General features: G+C 44.4%; 1 protein-coding gene across 13 annotated transcripts in view; it reads left to right on the top strand.

The window, feature by feature from the left end:
• Positions 1 to 22927, top strand: part of CELF4 (CUGBP Elav-like family member 4) — an 815176-nt gene extending 792249 nt beyond the window's left edge. For 12 of the 13 annotated variants that reach the window (XM_082242033.1, XM_082242038.1, XM_082242032.1 and 9 more), the window contains exon 13: positions 20547 to 22927. The gene's annotated coding sequence lies outside the window, so the exon portion shown is untranslated. Of the gene's footprint in view, positions 1 to 17684; positions 17773 to 20546 lie in introns of all 13 variants that reach the window. The other variant, XR_014224487.1, reaches the window with a different exon arrangement.
• Positions 22928 to 23727: the final 800 nt, after the last annotated feature.

The following is a 23727-nucleotide window of genomic DNA, read 5'->3' as shown; positions in this document are numbered from 1 at the left end:
GGAAACCCAGGCTAAAAGTCTGAAGGGTCTGGAGCAAAAGGGGTGGGGACCGTAAAACGCTGCTTGTTTTTTATTATTATTTTAAATTCATTTTTGTCCTTCTTCTTTTGGTGCATCGCGGGTTTCTTTCCCTGTATTTTCCACCCTGATAGCATCCTTTTAAACTGCCAGTCGCTTCAGCAATAGCACAGCACAGAGTTCTCTCCCATGAACTGCAAACTTCAATTTCTAATGGATGTGAAATCCCGTTTGCTAATTATCATGGTTATACTAAGATTGGCATACAATAGCCCGCATTGATGGAAAACTGCAATAATTAATTACCGCGTTCGCTTCGAAATACAATCAGCAATTACCATGCTGAGGCAAAATTCCATTCAGCAATATTTGCTGCTTGTTCATGAGGGTGGCTTTTTGCTCCCTCTCTCTCTCTTTTTATTTTTCTTTTTAATGCAGGGCAGCTATTTGGCTACATTGCAGCGTTGGCACCTTAATGAGCAAGGGGTAGTTTGAGGAGACAGGTTCAGCTTCTTTGCTTTGGGAGAGCTGGAGCTGTGGGAGGCGATGCAATTGAACCCTGATTGCGCGCGGAACTTTGATTAAAGACACACCCTCACCCAAATAATATTACAGGAAATTACAGCTATCGTTTTGCAAAAAAACAGCAGGCGAGGTTCCCCTCTCGCGGTTCCAAGAGGGCGGTAATCCAGTCAGTGGTGTTGTTTTACCGTGGCGTAAAGACAGACATTTGTGCCCTTATTAAAGGCAGCATGTGTGTGAGAGGGGGCGAAACACAGTTCTTTGATAAGGAAGCCAAAAGGCAGGATTTGACCAGGCTGGGGTTGCAGAATTCCATGTCCTCAAGCTGCTTCATAGGCGTTGTTCTGCCATTCTAAACCAGCACTAGGTGGGGTGCGGGTGGAAGAGGCTGCTTAAGTCTTTCCCCCCAACAGATCAAAATCCCACTTCCCAAACTGCTTTTACACCCCTAGCTGAAAAGCTACAGGCAAACCAAAGCAGGGGGAATCGTCATGGAGAGGGTTGTTCTGAGTGGCGGAAAGGAGTGGGCGAAACAGCCTACCTCTCAGCCCACTTTTCCTTCACTCTTGCTTACAGCCTGTCCAAGTACCGTAAATTCCGGCTTATAAGATGACTTTTTAACCCCAGAAAAGAGGTTAAAAAGTCTGGGGTTGTCTTATACGCTGGGTATCCGCCCCCCGCTGCTGCTGCAAATTTGGAGGGTCGACTAATACGCCCAGTCGCCTAATACGCTGGAATCTACGGTAAAATGTCAGCGCTTATGCTGCTGTTGTGGTTGTTAGGGACATGTGTGAGGGTTTCAGTGCAGGGGAAATAAGCAGATTCCCTGCCAGTTGCACCACGGCAAAGAAGGACCTCAGCACTCGCACATTACGCAGCATTGATGGTTATTTGTTCAGGTACTTATGCACCGTTTAATTCACTGCGAAGGTGCCTTCTAAGTGGTTCACAAGTATAATCCCAGTTTTATGTTATAAAGGTAAAGGGACCCCTGACCGTTAGGTCCAGTCACGGATGACTCTGGGGTTGCGGCGCTCATCTCGCTTTACTGGCCGAGGGAGCTGGCGTACAGCTTCCGGGTCATGTGGCCAGAAGGACTAAGCCCATTTCTGGTGAACCAGAGCAGCGCACGGAAGCACCGTTTACCTTCCCACCGGAGCATTACCTATTTCTCTACTTGCACTTTGACGTGCTTTCAAATTGCTAGGTGGGCAGGAGCAGGGACCGAGGAACAGGAGCTCATCCTGTCGCGGGGATTTAAACTGCTGACCTTCTGATCGGCAAGCCCTAGGCTCTGTGGTTTAACCCACAGTGCCACCCACGTCCCTTCATGTTATAATATATATATATGTGCAAATTGTTAAAAATACTCAAGAAAACAATTTCATCAGAGGAGATATGTTAGCCATCTTCAAATATCTTAAGGGTTGTCACATGGAAGAGGGGATATGCTTGTTTTCTCCTGCTCTGGAAGGTAGGACTCGAACTCATGGCTTCAAGAAAGGAGATTCCAATTAAACATTCGGAAAAACTTTCTGACAGTAAGAGCTGTTTGGCAGTAAAACGGGCTCCCTCGGAAGGTGGTGGACTCTCCTTCCTTGGAGGTTTATAAGCAGAGGTTGGATCCCATGGATGCTTTTAGCTAAGATTCCTGCATTGCAGAGGGTTAGACTAGATGACCATTGGATCTCTTCTATCTCTATGATTCTGTGGTCAAAACATTAAGGATCCCCAGTCAACCTGCTCAATAAAACAAATCCATTTAAACAATTATAGCAATCAAAAGAGGTAAAATGGCAATTAGAACAATTGAAGTCAGGAGATCAGGGGAACGCTTGACTAAATAGGTGTGTCTTCAGGAACTGGCAGAGTGCCAGTGCTGATGAGGTTGTGTTTAACTAAGTCCTACTCAGAGTACACCAACTGAAATTAATAAACCTAAGTGTATGTATATTGATTGATTGATTCATTGATTCATTGATTCATTGGTTGATTGACTGAATATATTTTTCTCCCAAGTTGGGATTCATTCAAGGCAGTTCACAACATTCAAAAACCCTCGTTTTAAAATACAAAGTAATTAGAACCAACTAGTTTGAAACTATAAAAATACAATAAAACACATTTAGAACCAGCATTAAAATACCGACTTCCCTGATAGCACCTAATTTTCAAAGGTCTGTCTAAATAGGATGGTATCGAGCCTGCTAGCAGAAAGATAACAAAGAGAGCCCATCTAAACGCTCTTTCCAAAATTTGGGAGAATCTCTCTCTCTCTCTCTCTCTCAATGTCACCACCAACCATGCCTCTGAAGATGATGAGAGTGAGAGAAGGTGCTCACCTGAGGATCTTATCACCTGGGCAGGTTTGTAAAGGGAGATGCAATCTTTCAGATAGTCTGGGCCCAAGCTATATACAGTGGTACCTCTGGATATGAACGGGATCCGTTCCATAGCCCCGTTCGCATCCAGAGCAGAACGCAACCCGCGTCTGCACATCTGCGCATGCGCGGATCATGATTCGTCGCCTCTGCGCATGCTGTCATTTTGAGCATCTGCACATGCGCGAGCGCGAAACCCGGAAGTAACGCGTTCCATTACTTCCGGGTCGCCACGGAGCGCAACCCAAAAATGCTCAACCTGAAGCAACTTTAACCCGAGGTATGACTGTATTATATTAGATTAACTTCAATAGGTCTACTCTGATTAGGGCTAGTATTGAATAGCACCCATGGGGGTCTCTCGTATTTCAGCAGGGAGACACTTGCATAACACTGGTACCACCAGTGTAAAGGCCCTGCGTCCTTTGTAATGCTGTTTTTTTCCTTTGGGGTCCTGCGCATAAGCTGCTTGATCCGCTGCCACAGGATAGCACTTATGATGACATCCCTGATGACAAGACATACAATTTCCTCCGAACATCTGATTAAATGAACAACAGACCTAAGCCTCAGTCAATGCATAAAGGCACTCCGCTGAGATATGTCAATAAAAGCTCTCTCCTATACTCTTTCCTAGGGATGGCTGAATCTCTCAATATGGGTTTCTATTTTTCCATTTTCCCCATTTCAGCACCAATTTGTGAATGTTACCAAAACAAAAAACAAAAAAAAAACTTTATGACTTTCTCCCTAGTGAGTGTATTTAGGCTTGCAGTTTTAAGCATGGTAAGACATGATTTTTAAGGAGGAGAATTTCTTCATTTTTTAAAAAGTAGGGAATCTTGGGTGATCAATAGTGACAATTAACTTTACCCATGCAAAAATTGAGAATTTTTTTTCCCTCTTGGGGGGGCAGGGGTCAATGACTGGAGCACTGCATGGGCAAGAGAGGGGGGTGAAGTTTGAGGGTGGAAATGCTATTTTGGAGACAGATAGTGATGAAGTCATGGCATAAGACCATTTAGTTATTTCCCCCTCAATCCCAGATGGGCGAACAAGTCAAACTTTTGCATAAAATGTCACAAGGTGCAGATGAGTGAATCAGTAAGTCTGCATGTGGAACTTACCTTGCTCCTCAACACTGTCTTTTCCCCTTGGAGTCAACCCACTGGAACCCAGGGCACACATTTGCCGCCTTGTTAAATGCTGGAATAGTAAACATTTGTGGTGACAAAGCAGGACATGAAACCAGTTGACTTTGCCCATTGGCCATGCATCTGAAAGCCAAGATGTGAACCTAAGCTGGGTGAGCTTTGCTGTTTTGCCCACTGCCTCAGAAAATGGATAAAAATGAATTTGCTGTGCTGATTCTATTTTGTACCTGGGGTATCAACAGGAAAATGGTATTGTCGCTCCCCTTCCAGCCCCAGATGTGAATGGCACCAGGATGGGCTTTTAATGAGCACAACCTGATTACTGTCACGACCGGAGGAGAGTGAGCTCCGTTTGTTTGCGTTCCATGGAGTGGCGGGGATCTGTTCTCAATCAGAATAATCCAATTTAAAGGAATGATTCATATTAGCGAACACATCTGTCTGAGGCCAGAGCAGAACCCTGGTGTTAGTTTAATAAATGACGTTCATTAAACTCAGCTGAAAATATAATCTGGAGAGACTGATGGAGTGAGCAGAGCAAAGAATAAGCAAGAGGAGCTGGCAATTATCAGCCGTCATTTGTTCTGCCGCCACCGCAGAAGTGGGGCTTGTTTGCTGAAATCTTAATTTCGTTTGGCTGAGGTGGAATCCATCAAAAAGGTCCATACAGCAGACAAAGCCCTCGTTTCTCAAAATCTGTCAGTGCAGGGGTGGACCAGGCGTTGGGGGTGGGGGGTGGGAGCAAGGATGTTAGCAGTTTTTCCTGATCTGTCCTGTACCAGGGTGAAAAATTCCCAGGTCAGGATGGATGGGAAAATGCTTCTCTGGGAAGGAACAAATGAGCGAGCCTCAAAGAAGCATTGCCAAATCAGATGCTGTCCTGTCTCGGAGGCAGTAGCTTTTGCCTCTGTTACTCAGTCCCTAGTTGCTTCTGGACTAGATGACTGCCATGCTATCTAAGTAGGGCTGTCAATTATTATTATTATTATTATTATTATTATTATTATTATTATTTATATCCCACCCTCTCCAGCCGAAGCCAGGCTCAGAGCGGCTAACAATAAAAGTATAACAGTTTACCTAAAATCACAATCAATTTCTAAAACCAATTCATTCTAAAATAAATTCAAAAACAAATTAATAGCAACCATTGGGCTAGACTTCTGTGAGGATTACCGAAGGAGGGGGTCAGACTGTGCCTTGGCCAAAGGCCTGGTGGAACAGCTCTGTCTTGAAGGCCCTGTGGAAAGATGTCAAGTCTCTTGTGACAGCGTTTCACCAGATCGGAGTCGCAGCCGAAAAAGCCCTGGCTCTGGTTGAGGCCAGCCTAACCTCCCTGTACACAACTCAGTACATAACACTCCCTGTGTCCCGAGATCTCCAAGATGTTTTTATTTGAAGACCGTAAGGTCCTCCATGGGACATACCAGGAGAGGAGGTCCAATAGGTATGAGGGTCCTAGGCTGTTTAGGGCTTTAAAGGTTAAAACCAGCACCTGGTTTTAACGCCCTGAAGACATTCCTCTTGCAATTCTTCACGCAGCACATTGTGTTGCAATTCTTCACACAACGGGACACCATGTGCCAGAGCGGACAGAAATGCCATTTACCTTCACGCCACAGTGGTACCTGTTTGTCTACTTGTGCTGGTGTGCTTTCGAACTGCAAAGTTGGCAGAAGCTGGACCAGAGCAACGGGAGATCACTCCATTGCAGGGATTCAAACTGCCAACCTTACAATAGGCAAACCTAAGAGGCTCAGAGGTTTGGACCCCAGTGCCACCTGCTACAACCATAGTAGCAGGTGCATGAGAGAGGGCTTTTTCAGGGATGCCCCCCCCCCCCGCCACCAAGAGAATTGTGTTTGCCTCCTCTCTTGATCTGGCTTTCATTTTCCAACTGGCCTTTAGCAAAGCTTAAGATTGGGGAGTTTGTAGCAGTATATTGTAGCAACCCCATGCTTGGCACGAGAGGGTGAGCTGCAATGGTTTTATATGGGCGTATTATCTGCAGCTTATCCGTCTTGCATTTAAGGAGCTGGATTATGTATTGATTCTAGTTGTGCAGTTTATAATGGCACTTGTTGTTTTATTAAGCTCACACGTTACAAATGAGCGTAAGAGTGTACACTTTTTTGATTTAGGCAGCTCAGTGAAATCTGTACACAGGTACACACTGTACTCTCGGTGATCATGATGTGTGAACAACTGTATGAATGTACAGCTCAGTGGTTGTGTATGCAGGCACACAGCTCATTGCATGCAATATGTGAGCACGCCCACTGTGATCTTATATGGTGAGCCGTTTGACGATGTTGGGGGTGATCTACTGTCCTGAAAGGCAGCAAAGAAATGTACCTTTTTAAAATCGATAAATAAAATCGAGCCATTAGTATGGGAACATCATTAGCAAAGTAGAGCCCATTTAAGACAGCTGTCATTTATACCAGAGGAGCAGACAACATTGCCCTCCTAGAAATGTGAAGGAAGAAAATTGCAAGGAAAGACACTGTTGATATCCTCCATCCCTTGTCCCATGAAATGCCATGGTCTCCCACTTCTTCTGCTGGGATATTGACCCCACCACCACCACTTTTTGATTCAGACCCCATGACATTTCTTGCAGGCCAAGCCATTGTGCCACCTCTGCCCCCCCCGGCCCACCAAGTAGGAAAAAGGACAACATAGAATGGCTTTGGTTTGAAACAGACTATGCCTTTATTGAATACAAGACACAAGAGGTTTGGCTTAGGCATGGGGCAATCATTTACTTCCGGCCTGCATGCCGGAAGTGCCGCCATGAGTCAATCTGGCAGCGGGGGTTCCTAAGACTTCCATCAAACAAGAGGAGCCTCTTGGAGCTTGGTGGAGTACGATTGGCCCTGGGCCTCAACGGGAAATAGGCCACTCCCCCTGTATCACTTTAAGAGGAGTTTGGATCTGATATCCCACTTTATCACTACTCCAAGCAGTCTCAAAGCAGCTAACATTCTCCTTTCCCTTCCTCCCCCACAACAGACACTCTGTGAGGTGAGTGGGGCTGAGAGACTTCAGAGAAGTGTGACTGGCCCAGCAGCCACATGTGGAGGAGCGGGGAATCAAACCCAGTTCACCAGATTACGAGCCTACCGCTCTTAACCACATCACACAGGATACCCTAGCATTGGAGGGACAGGAAGGAACTACAGTGGTACCTTGGGTTAAGTACTTAATTCTTTCCGGAGGTCCGTTCTTAACCTGAAACTACTCTTAACCTGAAGCACCACTTTAACTAATGGGGCCTCCTGCTGCCGCCACACGATTTCTGTTCTCATCCTGAAGCAAAGTTCTTAACCCGAGGTACTATTTCTGGGTTAGCAGAGTCTGTAACCTGAAGTGTATGTAACCCGATGTACCACTGTACAACCTCCCCTCCATCCAAAGCTAAGATTGCCCCAACCTCGGCTCTTCGTACCTGATAAGAAAAACCAGGTGAAGGGTCCAAGTGAGGGTTGTTTAAATGCCCCGGGAGCAGACCTGCTCAAGCTGCAGCCATTGGGAGCCTTACAGAGCACATGGCTCGCACTTGCCTCTGATCTCCCCATCAGAGCAACCTCGCCATGTGACGCCTTTGGCCGTTTCCCAGCTTCCTCTCCCGATATGTATTTTCAAAAACTCAAGTTAGCCTTAGTCTTGGTCTGTTGGATTGTGATTAATGAGCTGGTCCTTGATGTGGCTGAATATCCCACTTGGTTTTTTGGTTTTGTTTTTGCTTTCGCAGAGCCTTTGTTCACCTTTCATCCCATTCCATCTCCCTCATTGGGTATATTACTTGAGGGGGTGGTTTTTAGGGATTTTTTTATGCTGGGAGGGTGTTTTTAATATGTATGGGCTGACAAGAGCAGCCCTTCAAGACCCAAGCAGACAGGCGAAAAAAGCTGAAAAGACAGAGGAAAGAGTAATGGAGAAGGAGGCAGACCTTGACCTCATAAGCTTTCAGCGCTGATTAGAGCGGCACATGGTGTCAGCCACCTTTTCTTGTTGAGGGCAGCCCGGCTGTGAAGTGATTCCCCCTCCCCTGTCCCTTCCAACCCTCTTTAATCAGTTTCCAGAGTTTCTGTCTTGGATGCAAGGATACCATCTGCATTCCTGCAGACTCTATTTGGGCACAGAATCTATTTAGACACATGCAGGTATTTGCTTGCTTGGTTATGGTTCAAACTTATACCCCATGGCAATGGCTTACATAAGGTTTTTTTTTTAATCTAAATAACAAGAATAGAACAGTACGGATCAATGAAAACTTAAAAAGAGGTATAAGCAGGGCTTTGTTTCAGCCTGAGCTCATAGGAGCTCAACTCCAGTACAGTGGTACCTCGGGTTAAGAACTTAATTCGTTCTGGAGGTTTGTTCTTAACCTGAAACTGTTCTTAACCTGAGACACCACTTTAGCTAATGGGGCCTCCTGCTGCCGCTGCGTGATTTCTGTTCTCATCCTAGAGCAAAGTTTCATCCTGAAGCAAAGCACCTTAACCCAAGGTGCTATTTCTGGGTTAGCAGAGTCTGTAACCTGAGGCGTCTGTAACCCGAGGTACCACTGTACCTCTGAAGCAGGCGCCATTACCATTCTAAGAGAACAAGGGAGAAGTTCATGGTAAGCTCCTGCTCCTCTTTATTTTAGAAAAATAGCACTGGGTATACAACAATTTAAAGTGATGCTAAGAAAACGTCAAAATGCAGAAAGACCTTTACCTTGATATGAGAAAAGGGTAGACACCAGGCAAGGTTCCTTGGAGAGGGCACTTCACAGGTAAGGCCCCACAGGTAACGCTGGAAGGGTGTTCATTCAAGGCCTAAGTTGTTGGGAAGTTAGCATTAATACAGACCCTCCAAGTGTCCCTGTTTTCCAGGGATGAACCAGATTTACAGAAGCTGTCCCAGTTTCTGATTTGATCCCAGAATGTCCTGCTTTTCCTTAGGTAAAGGTAAAGGGACCCCTGACCATTAGGTCCAGTCGTGGCCGACTCTGGGGTTGCAGCGCTCATCTCACTTTATTGGCCGAGGGAGCCGGCGTACAGCTTCCAGGTCATGTGGCAAGCATGACTAAGCCGCTTCTGGCAAACCAGAGCAGCGCACGGAAACACCGTTTACCTTCCCGCCGGAAGAGTACCTATTTATCTACTTGCACTTTGACGTGCTTTCGAACTGCTAGGTTGGCAGGAGCAGGGACCGAGCAATGGAAGCTCACCCCGTCGCGGGGATTCGAACCGCCGACTTTCTGATCGGCAAGTCCTAGGCTCTGTGGTTTAACCCACAGCACCACCCACATCCCTAGACGTCCCTAGTTTCATCAGAGAAGGTTGGAGGGTATGGAGTTCTCTGACCCCTGGGCTATCTGCAGGCAGCCCTGTATAGGGAAGTTTAATGTTTTATTATGTTTTTATATATGTTAGAAGCCACCCAGAGTGGCAACTCAGAATGATGGAGGGGTATAAATAGTAACATTATTATTATTATTATTATTATTATTATTATTATTATTATTATTGAATAGGACGTCCCTAGTTTCATCAGAGAAATGTTGGAGGGTATGTTAATATCTTGTATTGGGCTCAGTCATCCATAGGCTGAAAATTCAGACCTCGTTAGATTGGTGTCCTATGATTTCAATATGCCACATCGTTTAGGATTCCACCAACTGCAGTAGCTGTAGCTTCTGTCCCATCTTCAAGGATGAATCTATGGGAATCCTGCAAGGAAGTGCAACCCTTTCCAGATGCTGGTGGGGGAATTTATTTTAGTGCTAATGCTGGGGATTAGTTTCCAAGAGGGAGGCAGAATTGATTTGCCTGTCGCCACTAGACATGTGCTAAATCCGAAAGTATTCATATATGAGGAGCAAGATGTTGCAAGATTATTTTTAAAGATTAGATCTATGACTTGTGCTTATGACATGTGCAATTGGCGTTGCAAAGCATCCAGCTCACACTTCCAGGTATACATCACTTGATCACACCAACACTTGATGATGGTTAGCTGAGTGGGTGAATTTGAAAAGGATAGCATTGTTTCTTTATTTAATTTCCACCATTTTTATATTGAGGCTTGAAACTCTAGAGGTGTATGGTAAGGTTAGGTAAAGGTAAAGGGACCCCTGACCATTAGGTCCAGTCATGGCTGACTCTGGGGTTGCGGCGCTCATCTCGCTTTACTGGCCGAGAGAGCCGTCGTACAGCTTCCAGGTCATGTGGCCAGCATGACTAAGCCGCTTCTGGCGAACCAGAGCAGCGCACAGAAACGCCGTTTACCTTCCTGCTGGAGCGGTACCTATTTATCTACTTGCACTCTGATGTACTTTCAAACTGTTAGGTTGGCAGGAGATGGGATCGATCAACGGGAGCTCATCCCATTGCAGGGATTCGAACCACCGATCTTCTGATCGGCAAGCCCTAGGCTCTGTGGTTTAGACCACAGCGCCACCTGCATCCCTAGGCCCAAGGATAGACCAGGTCAAATGGTAGTCCTCCATAGGACGTGTCGTAAAAATTGAGCCGTGAGGTTACCAAGACTCTATGGAGGTGGTTGCTTTGGTGGGCTCATCACCATACTTCATAAACCAGACAGCTGTGCTGACTCAGCCTGATGGATGTTGTAGTCCCAAATGTCTGGATTACACCAAGTTGAGGAAGGGGGGAGTGTAAACCTTTTTTCATTTATAGATCAATCCTGCATGTGTTTATTCAGAAGTAAGTCCCATGAGTTCAGTGGAACTTACTCTCGGGGAAATGTGCATAGGGTTCTGCACAGGTAATGTGACACAGGTGTGTTAATTCAGCAAGTGTTGGACAGTATTCTTGTTATAGTTGTGTAAAGGCGGTAATGCTGGTTAGTAAGCATGGAGGACATGCTGCCTCCAGGGACAAAATTGTGCCCTCCCCATTCCGTATACAGAAGCTGTCAGGATTGCCAGCTGAACCTTATTTCACCAATGGGAAGGCTGTACATGACAGCAGCAGGAGAATTTGGGGTTGAGTGGGTGCATCTCTAGACTGTGGCACACATGGCTCTGATCTCCCACTGAGGAGGATGGTCAGGGAGCTCAGGTGGAACAGCTGGGGAGCCGGTATCTGCTGCTACTGCTCCCTGGTGCCCCCTGAGGCTATTGTCCTAATTCTGTCTAATGGCTGAGTTGTCCCTGCCTCCATCCATCCATCCCTCCATCATCTATCCATCATTTCCTACTTGGAGTCCATTACAAAGAATGGATCATGTCATGGCTATAGGGTTGGGGGAGCCTGGCTGGCATGACCTGCCTGCCATAATCAGAACGGCATATGTTGTGGTGGCTATCTTCACGCGAGGAAGAATGGGACAAGCCAATTTTAATTGCCGTTTATGTTTATTCCTGTGCTAATGTTGTCCTTGGTTTTAATGTGTCTGGGTTTTTGCATTCGACCCACAAGTGAGCCTCTTCAGCAAATCTCTGGACTTGGAGTTTCATACCTAGCTCAGGCAACTACCAACAGCTAGAGATTATAGGCAGGCTGAAAATAGGTGAAAGATGCTCATGGATGTGCCCACTTTCCAGCAAACAAATGCTTGCCCATTGATGTTTATATCCTGCAAAAGGTGCTCAAAATTGTTTCTAAGACAAGCACCCCAGCTTTACTGGTGCAATTATTAAATTTCAGGAACATCGTACGAAGTGGGGCTTTGAATGTCTTTTTTAAAAAAAATGTAAGGAGAAATTAATAAAAGTTTAATAATTAATAGTCCTATGAAAGCTTATTGAGTGATCTCAGGCTTCAATCAATCTTCAACATATGGGGACACCAATTTTCACCTTACTCTTCCTAGCTGGAGGTGTATCCTAGTTTTAGTGCAATTAAAAACGAGTCAAGAAATATTTTTAGTTAATTGAGCCATACACCTTGAAGGTAATTTGAAGCTGCAGGCAAAAAATAATAATAAAATATCCAACGTGCTAATTGAGTGTTGAAAGATTAGAGTTAGCTTGTTTCTGCACGGCCAGGCCTAGCTCAGAGATACTGAACATGCTCTTAGTTTCGAGAGGGTTTTGGTTGGGGAGGGAGACTGGGGGAGAGATGTAAGCAACTGCGGCAGATTTGTAACCCATAGAAAGCCCTCCCAAGTACATGAGTACTCGGTGTAAGGTTGTTTGAGTGCAGAACATTACTGGTAAGATGCTTTTGGGCTCCAGGAGCCAACTCCTTGGAGCAAGGTCCTTTCGCACGTGCCCCCGATAAAGTATTTCAGGGGACCCCCAAAGTTGATGGACGTTGCCATTCAAATGGTGTGCATGTGTCTTGTGATCAGTTATGTGCGGCGGAGCTTCCCTGAGCCCCCCCCCCAATATTTTATTCAAATAAACACCCCTACTTGGGTCTTCTGAGCAGAAATGTCCTTGCCCAATATGGTATATTGATCCCTGGAAAGCAGCTTGGGGGGGTGAAGTAGTTGTTGTGGGAGCTGTGGAATAACACAAAGTGACTTCTGCGGGTATGTGGCACAAAACCATATGGATAATGTGTGTGATGTAACACAAAATGACGGCAATATCTAAGAAAGGAAGGGATAGGATCCCCCCACCCCCAAAAAAGGGCATGGAAGGACTCCACCCTGTACCAGCTGCCCCCCACAGAAGTGGGGAGAGGCACTTACACCAACCAGCCCTATGTAGTCACAGAGCAAAACTCTCCTCCTCTGTTCAAAATGGAAGGGGTGGGTTCAATCCTTGCGTCAGTTTTCTGAACAATAGCACGTTTAAGGGGATGTGTTCAATGCCAACCAGTTTGAGGCAGCTGAAACGAGAACTGAGCAGGAAGAGCAAACTGTCCCCTGTGCGTTGCGTGTTGAGTTCCGCAGTGCCACCCCCCCAAAAAAAATTCACACAGCACACGTTAATTTTTTGTTTAAGGTTTTTGGCATAATTTTGGCCACAACTTTATTTAAATACAGAAAATGTGAGTGGTTGCTTAGGCATTGGTTATGACTATGTCCTTGCCCCCCCAAGGACAGCGCTGGCACTTCCGGACACCACCGGAAGCCAGCGTGGGAAACAAGTATTGGGGAGAAATGAGGCTGGGTAAATGCAGTCCAACACCTCTCACCCTCATGTTCCGGTGGGGTCTTGCCCGGCCCAAGTCCGGCTCCACGGACAAGGACGAAAGGATGGCAAGCCCCTGGATTCCTTTAACGGAATTCCCATTCGCATCATTTGGAGGGATAGGCACCTTACCCCTCCAAGCACCAATTTAACCAATGCCTAACCGCCAACCTTACAAGTTGTGACGATTTGCTACGCAGTAGGCAAAAACCAAGTGGCAAGAGCCAATCAGCCAAATGGCAAAATTCCTACCAGGCCCCCGCTCAAAGGCGAACGACCCCATGACAGGCATAGCAAGGTCAAATGAACCCAAGAACCACCCTATAAAAGGGAGGGGGGGCGGGTGATCCGATGCAAAATGGCCAAGAGGAAGTCCCCTAGTCTAGCTCCTCAATTTATAGACTCTAAACCCCTCCTCCAATTTTGCAACACCCAAATTTCCCCAGCGACCCAATTAACCCTTTCATCTTGGGTTCCCAAAATTGCCTAGTCATGATGGTGGCCTGCTCCCCAACCGCAACACGTGCTCTCTGCTAGTGAGAACACGCTTTGTGAATTTTTGATGGGATATTTACTGAGGCGTTTCATGGGCACCAAAGGGGGGTACCGGCAAGGAGACTGGTCCCCGTGGGCACATTTACAGCTCCTGCCACAGCGTGAGCAGAATGGTGTGTTCCGCTCAGGCCCAGTTCAGGACATTTTGCTGCCCGAGGGAAGGGACAAAATGGTGTCCCCTTCTACATGCAGAAGCCAACTGGGTGGCCAGTTGACCCGCACATCAACAACGCAGGTGGCAGGATAGTATCCTTCGCCCACACCTAAGGCAACAGGCTAGTTTAAAGGGTGGAGACCAAGCTGTGTGGCGTACAGAGCCAAGTCCTCCAGCCAGGAAGAATGGCCAGGGACTCGGGCAAGGATGGGCTCCACAGCAACTGCTGCCTGAGGCGATTGCCTCATGGTGTCCAATCTTAGAGACAGTCCTACATCTGTTCACAGAGGGGGGTGTTTGGATTCGGTCACATCTTCTGGAAGTATTCCTATTGCTGAGTCATGGAATTATTGCGATGTGTTGGGTTTTATGGAAATCAATGGAGGGAGTGAGGAGGATCCACAAACAGAAAGCAGGAACTGTTGCAGAAAGGCATACTGGTTCCATGAATAAAGGATTCCACCTTCATACACGATGCAAGAATCCTTAGGAAACACGAGAGATACCATATTAATGCCATTTTTTTGAGGCCTTCTCTGCAGTGGCTCCCCATCTGTGGAACGCTCTCCCCAGGGAAGTTTGCTTGGTGCCTTCATCATATACCTTTAGGTGCCAGACAAAAACGTTCCTCTTTAACCAGGTCTTTGGTTGATTTGATTGACATCCTATGCCCTTTTAAAATGTGTTGTGGTTTTTGTTTGTTTTTTTGTTTGGAAGGGAGGTTATTGGGTTGTTGCTGTTTTTATTTGGATTATGTATTTTTGTGGTTTTATATCTTGATTTTATTCTGTGAACCGCCCTGAGACCTGCGGGTGTAGGCCAGTATATAAATTCAAGGAAATTAAATAAATAAATAAGCAGGAAGGATAAAACACCCAGGAAAAAGAAGAACAGAGAGCAAAAACAGTCTGTGTGAGCATGAGGAATAACGTTGCAGCAAAACTGTATTTAAAATGCCCTTTTTGCACCTGATCACCTCATTCCACAACTGAGGCGAAGGAGTCAATGCAGCGCAACAGTCTAGTTCGTCTGTGAGAGTTACAGTAGCCAGTTCATATCCTACAAACCTTCCCCATTTAGCCTGCAAACAGTTTATCTAGGGGCATATGAGCTCTCCAAGGCACATCTGAAGGCAGCCCTGTTTAGGGAAGTTTTTAATGTTTGATGTTTTATCGTGTTTTTAATATTCTGTTGGAAGCCGCCCAGAGTGGCTGAGAAAGTCCCGCCAGATGGGCGGGATACAAGTAATAAATGATGATGATGATGATGATGATGATTATTATTATTATTATTATTACCAAGTAAAGGACCAGCCTTCCTGGAAAGCCCTAAACTCCACTTCCCATGCAGCCAGCTTCCCCCAAACCGATCTCAAAACTGTTCACTACAACAAATGCATTATTCTTAAGCATCTCCAGTTCTTTCTGATGTTTTGGCTAACACAGACCAACATGGCTATCCATGGGCATAGCCAGGATTTTTGCTGGGGAAGGTAGGACTTGGGGGGGGGGGCAGAAGCGACATGATTCATCAGTTAAGTATTTCTATTGTTTTACTTGATGGCGGGGGCAGCTGGCCCCTGCCCCGCCCCTTGTCTAGGCCCATCTGGGTATCCTACGCAGATGCGATCTTGATATAAGAATTTGGATGGGTTTAAAAGAGAGTTAGAGACAGGTTGGTGCAGTGGGCTAGGCAAATTCCTATCAATCCAGCTGAGATCTTCTTAACGTTCTCAAATTGTCTTGTGGGAAGCAACCCTGGCTTACTTTCAGAAACTTTCTTTTGCAGTTCTCCCAATTATCTTTCAGGTGTGTTGCATAGCGAGTTCCCGTCCCCCCCCCCCAGTGGAAATAAAGACGCATGACACAATTATTAAGGTTAATGGGCTAAATAAGGCCACAAATTTATTGGTTACAGGTGATGAGTGGTATTGGCTTACACATTGGACTATATCCGGCTTCAGCCCATCCGCTTGAAGTCCGGGAAGGGTTAACCACCAGTAGGGGGAGTCCTGCTGATGCACATCAACTAGGAACTCCCCTGGGGTCACCACTAGGGGGTGTGCCTTAGGCCCTCACATCCATAGGCTTTGGACAGGGCCACGCCCCCCGGAATCCTTTATCAGACTACCCTTCAATATGTGGGGCAGGTGATGGCGCTACCTCCCCTCTTCCATCTACAGAACCATACCAATGCCTAACCGCTAATACCAAGAAAGTTGTGACAATTTGTTACGAGGTAGGTGAAAACCAAGTGGCCCGTGCCAATTTGCCAAGTGGAAAAATTCCTACCAGGCCCCTCAACGGCGACCAACCAAGGTCCATTGCGCAGGGGCTGGGCTCCAGCCACCATGCGTGTGGTGGGGCCGTGAAGCCCGCAACCCCACCTCCTCTGCAGTGGCTTTGATAAGTGAATCTGCTTTTTACATCCAGGGAACAGAGAACTTGTGAGCTTGGATGTGGGGTGTGTGGAGAAGAGTATCTCAGATTGGCGCAAGCCATGGTTAGGAACCAAACACTGATGCAGAAGAGAACCTATGGGGAAATGGAATCATTGGATTGGGGAAGGGTACCTTTGCGTGATCATGGGACTTGTAGCAGTAGCTGGAATTCATATGCCTGTCCTACGTTCAACAGGCAGGCCAATAGCTCAGTCGCATCGACCACACCTTCTTCCCTGTTTATTTGCTTTACTCTCCAGGTGTGGTTGGGCTCCAAGTGGACTCCAATTCCCACCATCTCTGATTGTTGTCCATGCTATCCATTGGGGATCCTTTGTCCAGGCTGTCCATTGGGGCACCACGTTGGCGATCCTTGCTCTGCACCTTTGGAGCAGTGTTAGAAACTGAGATATATAAGCTGGGCGCCAAATGGCTCCTTAAACCAGAGTTACAGCTGGCAAAATGGAACGCCTAGTTGCCATTTCTGGCCAGACAGCTCTAAAGTTGCATTTTTCAATACAACGTTTTGGTTCCTGAAATTCGTTCTGATGGTGTAGGTAGAATATCACAGATAGAATTCTACTGGGTGTGCTGCTATTGTATGAGAAGAGTCAAGGTTCAAGGATCTCCACCTCCAGATGGTCAGGCTCAGGCACTATCCTGTCACCCGGGCATCGTCACTTGGTCGCGAGTGGTTGATAGCCAGGGGCATACTGCGCCTGGCAAATTTCGAATGTTGCTGCTTTGGAGGAAAGAGACATCAAGTCTCTGGCCAACACAAGCCCTTTTAGTAGGCCCATCCCATCCAGTAGAGGCCTGCAAAAATGGGAATGGCTGGGGAAGGTTTGCTTTTAGGTCAACAGGGGATGGCTGGCAGCCAATATATTTTCCCAGACTTTGCGAACCAACTTACCGGCGTCTGCTGTCATCCATCCAACGCATGCTTATTTTAGCTGCCACGACATATTGTTCTGTTAATGGTCACTGTTTATTATGTGCCCACACGAACTGTCTGTATATGTCGGTGTGTCTCTTGCTAGGCTCCTTCCATCCCTGTTTTATTTACTTAATTCCTTTTCCGTTTCCTGGTTCTTTTTCTCCTTTACGTTCGTTTGTGCGTGTTCATTAGAGCTTTTCGGAACGATGGTGTGTTTTGGTGCTTATATTTTTTTTATCCCCCTTTCTTTCCAAAAAATATCTTATGGTTTCATAATTCTTTTGCCGTTCTAATCTATACCTTTCCTTCCCACCGTCCCGCCTTTTTTTTTCCAAACTATATATAAATACAAAGATATATATATAAAAAAAATCTTTTCTTCTTTTGTCATTCAATCAAATTCCAACAATATCAACCAAGAGCCAGTCAAATCCACCACAGTCTCGCGCTGAGCTAGGAAAAAAGTTCACGTAATGACAGGAAAGTGGAGAATACAGTCCCCCAGTCCGTAAGTTCAAATCAACTCGAAGTTGAAAGTGTGACATGATGGCGCCATGTAACGAAGCTAAGAATTGGTTGCATGACATGCCGTCAAGTTTCGTGGAGGTGCCGTGATTGAAGCATTTTTTCTTGGATGTTGTATCAGTTGATGATTGGCCAGTCATGATCACATGTGCCTTTCTTGACTTTTGTGCTGCCACGGTTTTTTATTGCTGTGCTCATTTTTTTAATTATTATTTTTTAATTTCCTATTATTTGTTCGTTTCCTTTAGTGCTTGCAGTGGTTTCTTTGTTGTTTAATTTCTCGTTCAGCGGTTTTTGCTTCTTTAGATTATCACACGGAAAGAGGGGAAACGTGAATTCTTAATTCTTTCGGGGGCGGAAAGGGGGATTGTTATAAATGTATGAATAATTCCTAGTTTCTTTTTTTTAAAAAAAGGAAGCAGGGGGGGAAATGTGTGATTGGTATTCTTGCACTCTAAAATCTTGTGTTTTCTTTTTTTCAATGGATAATTGGGGGCCTTTTTCAATTGATCTTTTTTCTTTCTTTCTTCCTTAAGATATTTCAAATCCCTCTCAAAAATTCATAGTTAATCGCAGCAGTTTTTACAAATGGAAAGAGCTACCTTCCAAAGCAAGCTAGAAAATAAAACCTGCGGCTTCTAACGTACCTTATTAGAATTCCTAATTTGCCTCATAGCGCAATAACTCTCAATAAATCCAGCCTGTCTGGGGAGGGGGGTGTTATTTGGGGGAGAGGGAAAAAAATCCTGATTCAAAAGTAAAATGCATTTTTTCTTTTTGTTTGTTTACAACTGAAAAAGGGTCCTAGATGAGTGTTTTCCTTTTTTTATTTCTTATTCTATTCTTATTATTTTTGGTGTTGTAATTGTTTAGACTGCTGTGTACGGTTTGCTGTTTGTTCAATCAACAGTGTCGGAAACCTGCCAGCATGGTTTGATATAACGCATGACACCTTCCCCACCAGAGGGGAGCTTTGCAGTTTCTAAGTTTCTTGATGTAATAAATCACCAAGTGTATAAGAAGAGAAACCTGCTTGCTAGCAAGAGATAAGAGCTAATCCGTAATGATTAAGCATCCTCCTTAAATGTCAAGTTTAGTTGGATCATGATTAAAAAAAAATATTTAAGAAATGTTAGCTTTACATTTTTAGTTTATTTTATTGCACAGAGAGAGAGAGAGAAGGAGAGGAAGTTGGTTCCAAGTCATTTTATTTTTTGAAGCCACCTGTGCAAAAAGTGTTTCTTTCTGCCATTTGCAAAAGAAAATATCTCCCTGGCAGCTTAACTGCCCACAGAAAGTTGAGGGGGGGGGGGACTTTTAAAAGGACAATTTCTCCTTGCTTTCCTATAAGCGGCCCACAAAATTAAGCTAAGGAGCATGTGTGCTTTACCAGACGATGACAGACCCAGCTGCCCAAGTTAGAGTCTTGACTTTTTCGTGGTAGAAAAATGAAAGCTTGGGGAAGGGGTGGTGTAATTCTAAACTGTCATGGTCAAACAAAGGAAAATCACTTTGTTTATAGATGATAGATAGATGATAGATGATAGAGATAGATGATAGAGATAGAGATAGAGATAGAGATAGAGATAGAGAGATAGACAGACAGACAGATAGATAGGTGATAGATGATAGATAGATAGATAGATAGATAGATAGATAGATAGATAGATAGATGATAGATAGATAGATAGATGATAGATAGATGAGAGAGAGAGAGAGAGAGAGAGAGATGATAGATGATAGATGATAGAGATAGATAGATAGATAGATAGATAGATAGATAGATAGATAGATAGATGATAGATAGATGATAGATAAACTACAGTATCTTTTTCCCTCCAGTGTGCAGGGAAGGTTTATAGACATGCCTACATCTGAGAAAGCCCGTGTAATTTCAGTGCTCCACAAAGCCCTCCACAGCACGCTTCTATTTTGGGTTGTAGATGGGTCTTTCCTGAATTCAGTCTATGGAGAGTGACTTGGGGGAGCGCTCCCATAGTTTGACAGTGTGGAAGCACCCTGATAATTGGCAAATGCAGAAATGTGGGACTTATCAGAGCCTAGGCATCACGGCAGCCCCGAAGCCCAATCCAAAGCTTTGTGGGAACCGAGGTGCATGACACAGAGAACAGCTTTGCACACTCATTGTGGCATCTCCAGCAGCTACCTGTCTGCAGTGAGGGTGCAATATCTGGCGCTGTCTCATAATCTGAAGTGAACGGGGAAGAGCTCACTTGTTCGAAAGCCCTGCTTGAAGGCTCCAGCTCCCAAACAGACGAGGAGCCATGTGAAAACAGGGTGTGTATGAATGCACATTATCATGGCACAGTGTTGCTGTTTCTTAAGAGGAGTAAACATTTCAGATTTCATTATGAGCCGAAGTTCCTTGTAGTCAGGGGCCGTTAGGAGCTAGGAAAACACCGGCAAGACTTTGCACCACTTATGGGAGATGGATTGCTTAACATTCTCAAAATGTTCCAAAGCAGTTTAGGGATCTGATCTTGAACCCCTTTGCCAAATTTGCATTTAGTTCCCACAATGAGAGCAAGGTTGTCTTGGAAACAGGTGTTCTCCTGAATTTCCTCCTTTTTTCTTTTCTTTTTAGGTATACACTTTTGAACTTCTCTTCCCTTGTCAGTTTTCTCTATCTTTCATTCTCCCTCGTTTAATTTCTTGGAGGTTATTTTTCTTTTCTTTTCTTAACTGGTAAAACATATGTTGGTTAAATCTGCAATGATCTTCTTCATCTCTTTTTAGGGCATCAGCTGAATGGGCCACATTTAGAGAAATATATATATATATATTAAATAAATATATATAGGAACGAGAACTGTTGGATTACACCTTTAACATATCAGCAAATATCAGTCAAGCTGAAGACTTCAGACTTACTCTCTTTCTGATTGTTTAGACTGTACCATTTCTTTAAGAAAAGTCACGTCAGCTGGGTTCGAAAGGACATAAGCTTGAAACAGAAACATAAATAACAACAACAAAAAAACCACAGACAAAATCACGACAGGAGCAAGATCGTCTAGGATTTCTGCAGTGAAACTGATGTTACCACAGCGGCTTTTCTCCAAACAGGAAATGCAAACCTTGATACTGACAAGAGGAGTGCCTGTTTGCCACCAAGGATGCAGTTGCTATGGAAACCCCATGGCACCAGTCACTAAGCATCTTTATCTGTCATTCCTTAGCTATATAGGGACCAAAGGACATAACTTTTTATCGCAGACTTGTAGCTGTATGTAAATTACAGAAGTTCTTTCCTTTTCTCATGAGCTGTTGTTCCTATAACAGGTTTTGAGAGCAATTATATGAAATATGTAAAAACAAAAAAAAAACCGCTTAAACGCTTTTAAAAAAATGGCAAGATAATAGTTCTTTGATACTTGGGGAGGATCTTTGGTTATACATTAATTAAGAGTCTATGAAACTTTCGTATGGTTTTCTGTATAATATGTATGGACTGAGTGCTTAGATGGGGAAGGTTGAGGTGGGTATCTGTGGAAAGCAGACAAAGGAAAAGGAGAAACCCACATAAATAAGCAGATCACTGGACTGGAAAGTGATGGTGATGGTGATGGTGATGATGATGATGATGATGAAGAAGAAGAAGGCGCAGAAGACGAAGACAAGAAGGCTGATGCAAAGTAGAAAGAACACAAGTTTGTAAATGCTTCTGACTCCACCCGCCCTAAAATAGCTGTACAGAATTTAAAAAAGAAAAAAAAGTTTAAAATACCTATATAATAGGGGGGAAAGGATTAGATGACATAAAAAGCAAAAATAAAAAAAATAAAAAAGCAAAAAAAATATATACATAGAGGTTAGCATTAATGCTAAAAAAAAAAAAATCCACAAAGATGTTGTAGAACTGTAACTTTTGTAGAGTTTAGAATGAAATCAGTTCCTGCTCTCAGCCAACTGCTGTTGGAAGCTGTGTCTTATTGGGGGTGGGGGGAAGGGGGGGCAAAGGAGAAGACGGCTGATCTCGGCAGCTTTTTAAACTGCAAGCATTCCAGCTAGTAATAAATAAATAAAACTAATAAGCAAACGAAACAAAAAAAAATTCTCAATTCCTGTAGGCAACGCAAAGGGGGGGCGGGGCGGGGGACTTGACGGCTATCTTCTTGCAGACTATCGGAAGTTAGTTCGAACTTGACGAAAAAATAAATAAACTGGAAAAAGAAAACCACAGCTAAGACGCTTTCATGTTTCCATAAGCTGTCGCCAGCAACCTCCAATCATCTTTCGCTTCAGTAGCTTCCATATTTGCTCTAGAACCCTTCAGGACGGGGGTGGGGTGGGAGCGGGGTTTAGCCTAGAACCTTAATCTTAAAAATAAAAAACCACAAAAAACATTTAAAAAAAATATTTAAAACACAAAAACAAAAAACAAAAAAAATTACAAAAATGCAATCTCTTTGAAGAATTTCTGAAACTGTTTACAAGGAATTTTGAAAAACAGGGGGATGTTTAAAAATAAAAGATGCTGGCTCTGTTTTTCTGTAAATAAATTTGCATATTTTGTAGGACTTTTAATTGTAATGATAGAGAAAAAAAATCAAGGAAAACTATTTAAGGAAAGCACGATATTTATCTTTGGTAAATGACTTTAGAGCAGTTTAAAAAAAAGTTGCTTTAAAATCTGAATCAGAAAAATAGAAACAATGAATTATTTAAGAACACATATATTTTAAAGTATATCATATTTATTATAATTTATTTCCACTGTGTTAAAACTTGATTTTTAAGGGTGTGTTTTCCCCTTTACTCCATTTTATTGGACCGAGAACAACGACACTGTTCTTTTACGAATAATTGTTTGCCTTTTCGTTTCGATTTGGGGGATTTCTTATTTTGTTTTTTAAAGAAACTGTTCTCTGTCTTTCTCCCTGTTGGGCCTGATTTTGAAGTCTTTATACTGGCTAAACACCCCCCTGGTCTTCTCTGGTTGTTTGGCTGGGATGAGACCACTGAAACAAGCCCCTAATCTAGGTGTGTAAATGACTCCGCAGTTCCATACAACTGCTCTCTGATTCTCAATTCCCTAAAACTCCTTGTAATCTTCTGTAATTATTGAATGACGCTTACCAGCTTAGCCCTAAATAAAGCACAGTTTAAAAAAAGAAGCAGCACGCTTTACTTCTCAATGGTTTCCCTCCCACCCTCCCTTAATGTGTTTGCTCTGAGAACCAAATGAATCGCTTTCGACTATTTCATTAATATACATTGTTTGAGTATCAGAACAAATCCCTTTGTGATATAAAACATATCTCGCTGGACTGAATTAGCGACACGGTTTCATTTAATGTCTGCTTGGTATTCCACAGCCATTGACCTTAAACCTAGTAGGTGATGAGATCAAGAAAAAGTACACACAAATTAGAGATATTACTTCACCCAACACAAGACGGCTGTTTGATTTCAGACTTGGGGGGGACTTTTAATGCTGAAAAGGAAGAAGGCCAAAATTCAAGACATTGACTGGAGGCGGTTGGAGGATGGATGGCGGCTAATGGACTGAGGTTGAATCCTGACAGACAGAAGTACTGTTTTGGGGGGACAGGAGATAGGCGGATGTGGAGGACTCCCTGGTCCTGAATAGGGTAACTGTGCCCCTGAAGGATGAGGTGTGCAGCCTGGGAGTCATTTTGGACTCACAGCTGTCCATGAAGATGCAGGTCAATTCTGTGGCCAGGGCAGCTGTCTACCAGCTCCATCTGGTACGCAGGATGAGACCCTATCTGCCCGTGGACTGTCTCGCCAGAGTGGTGCATGCTCTAGTTATCTCCCACTTGGACTACTGCCATGCGCTCTACATGGGGCCACCTTTGAAACTACAACTAATCCAGAATGCGGCAGCTAGACTGGTGACTGGGGGTGGCCGCCGAGACCACATAACACCGCTCTTGAAAGACCTACATTGGCT

This window comes from Podarcis vaucheri, assembly GCF_965113315.1.
Source record: "Podarcis vaucheri genome assembly, chromosome: 11".
Classification (NCBI taxonomy): Eukaryota; Metazoa; Chordata; class Lepidosauria; order Squamata; family Lacertidae; genus Podarcis; species Podarcis vaucheri.
Note: the sequence above shows the minus strand (reverse complement) of the source record. Positions and strands in the feature narration are given on the sequence as shown.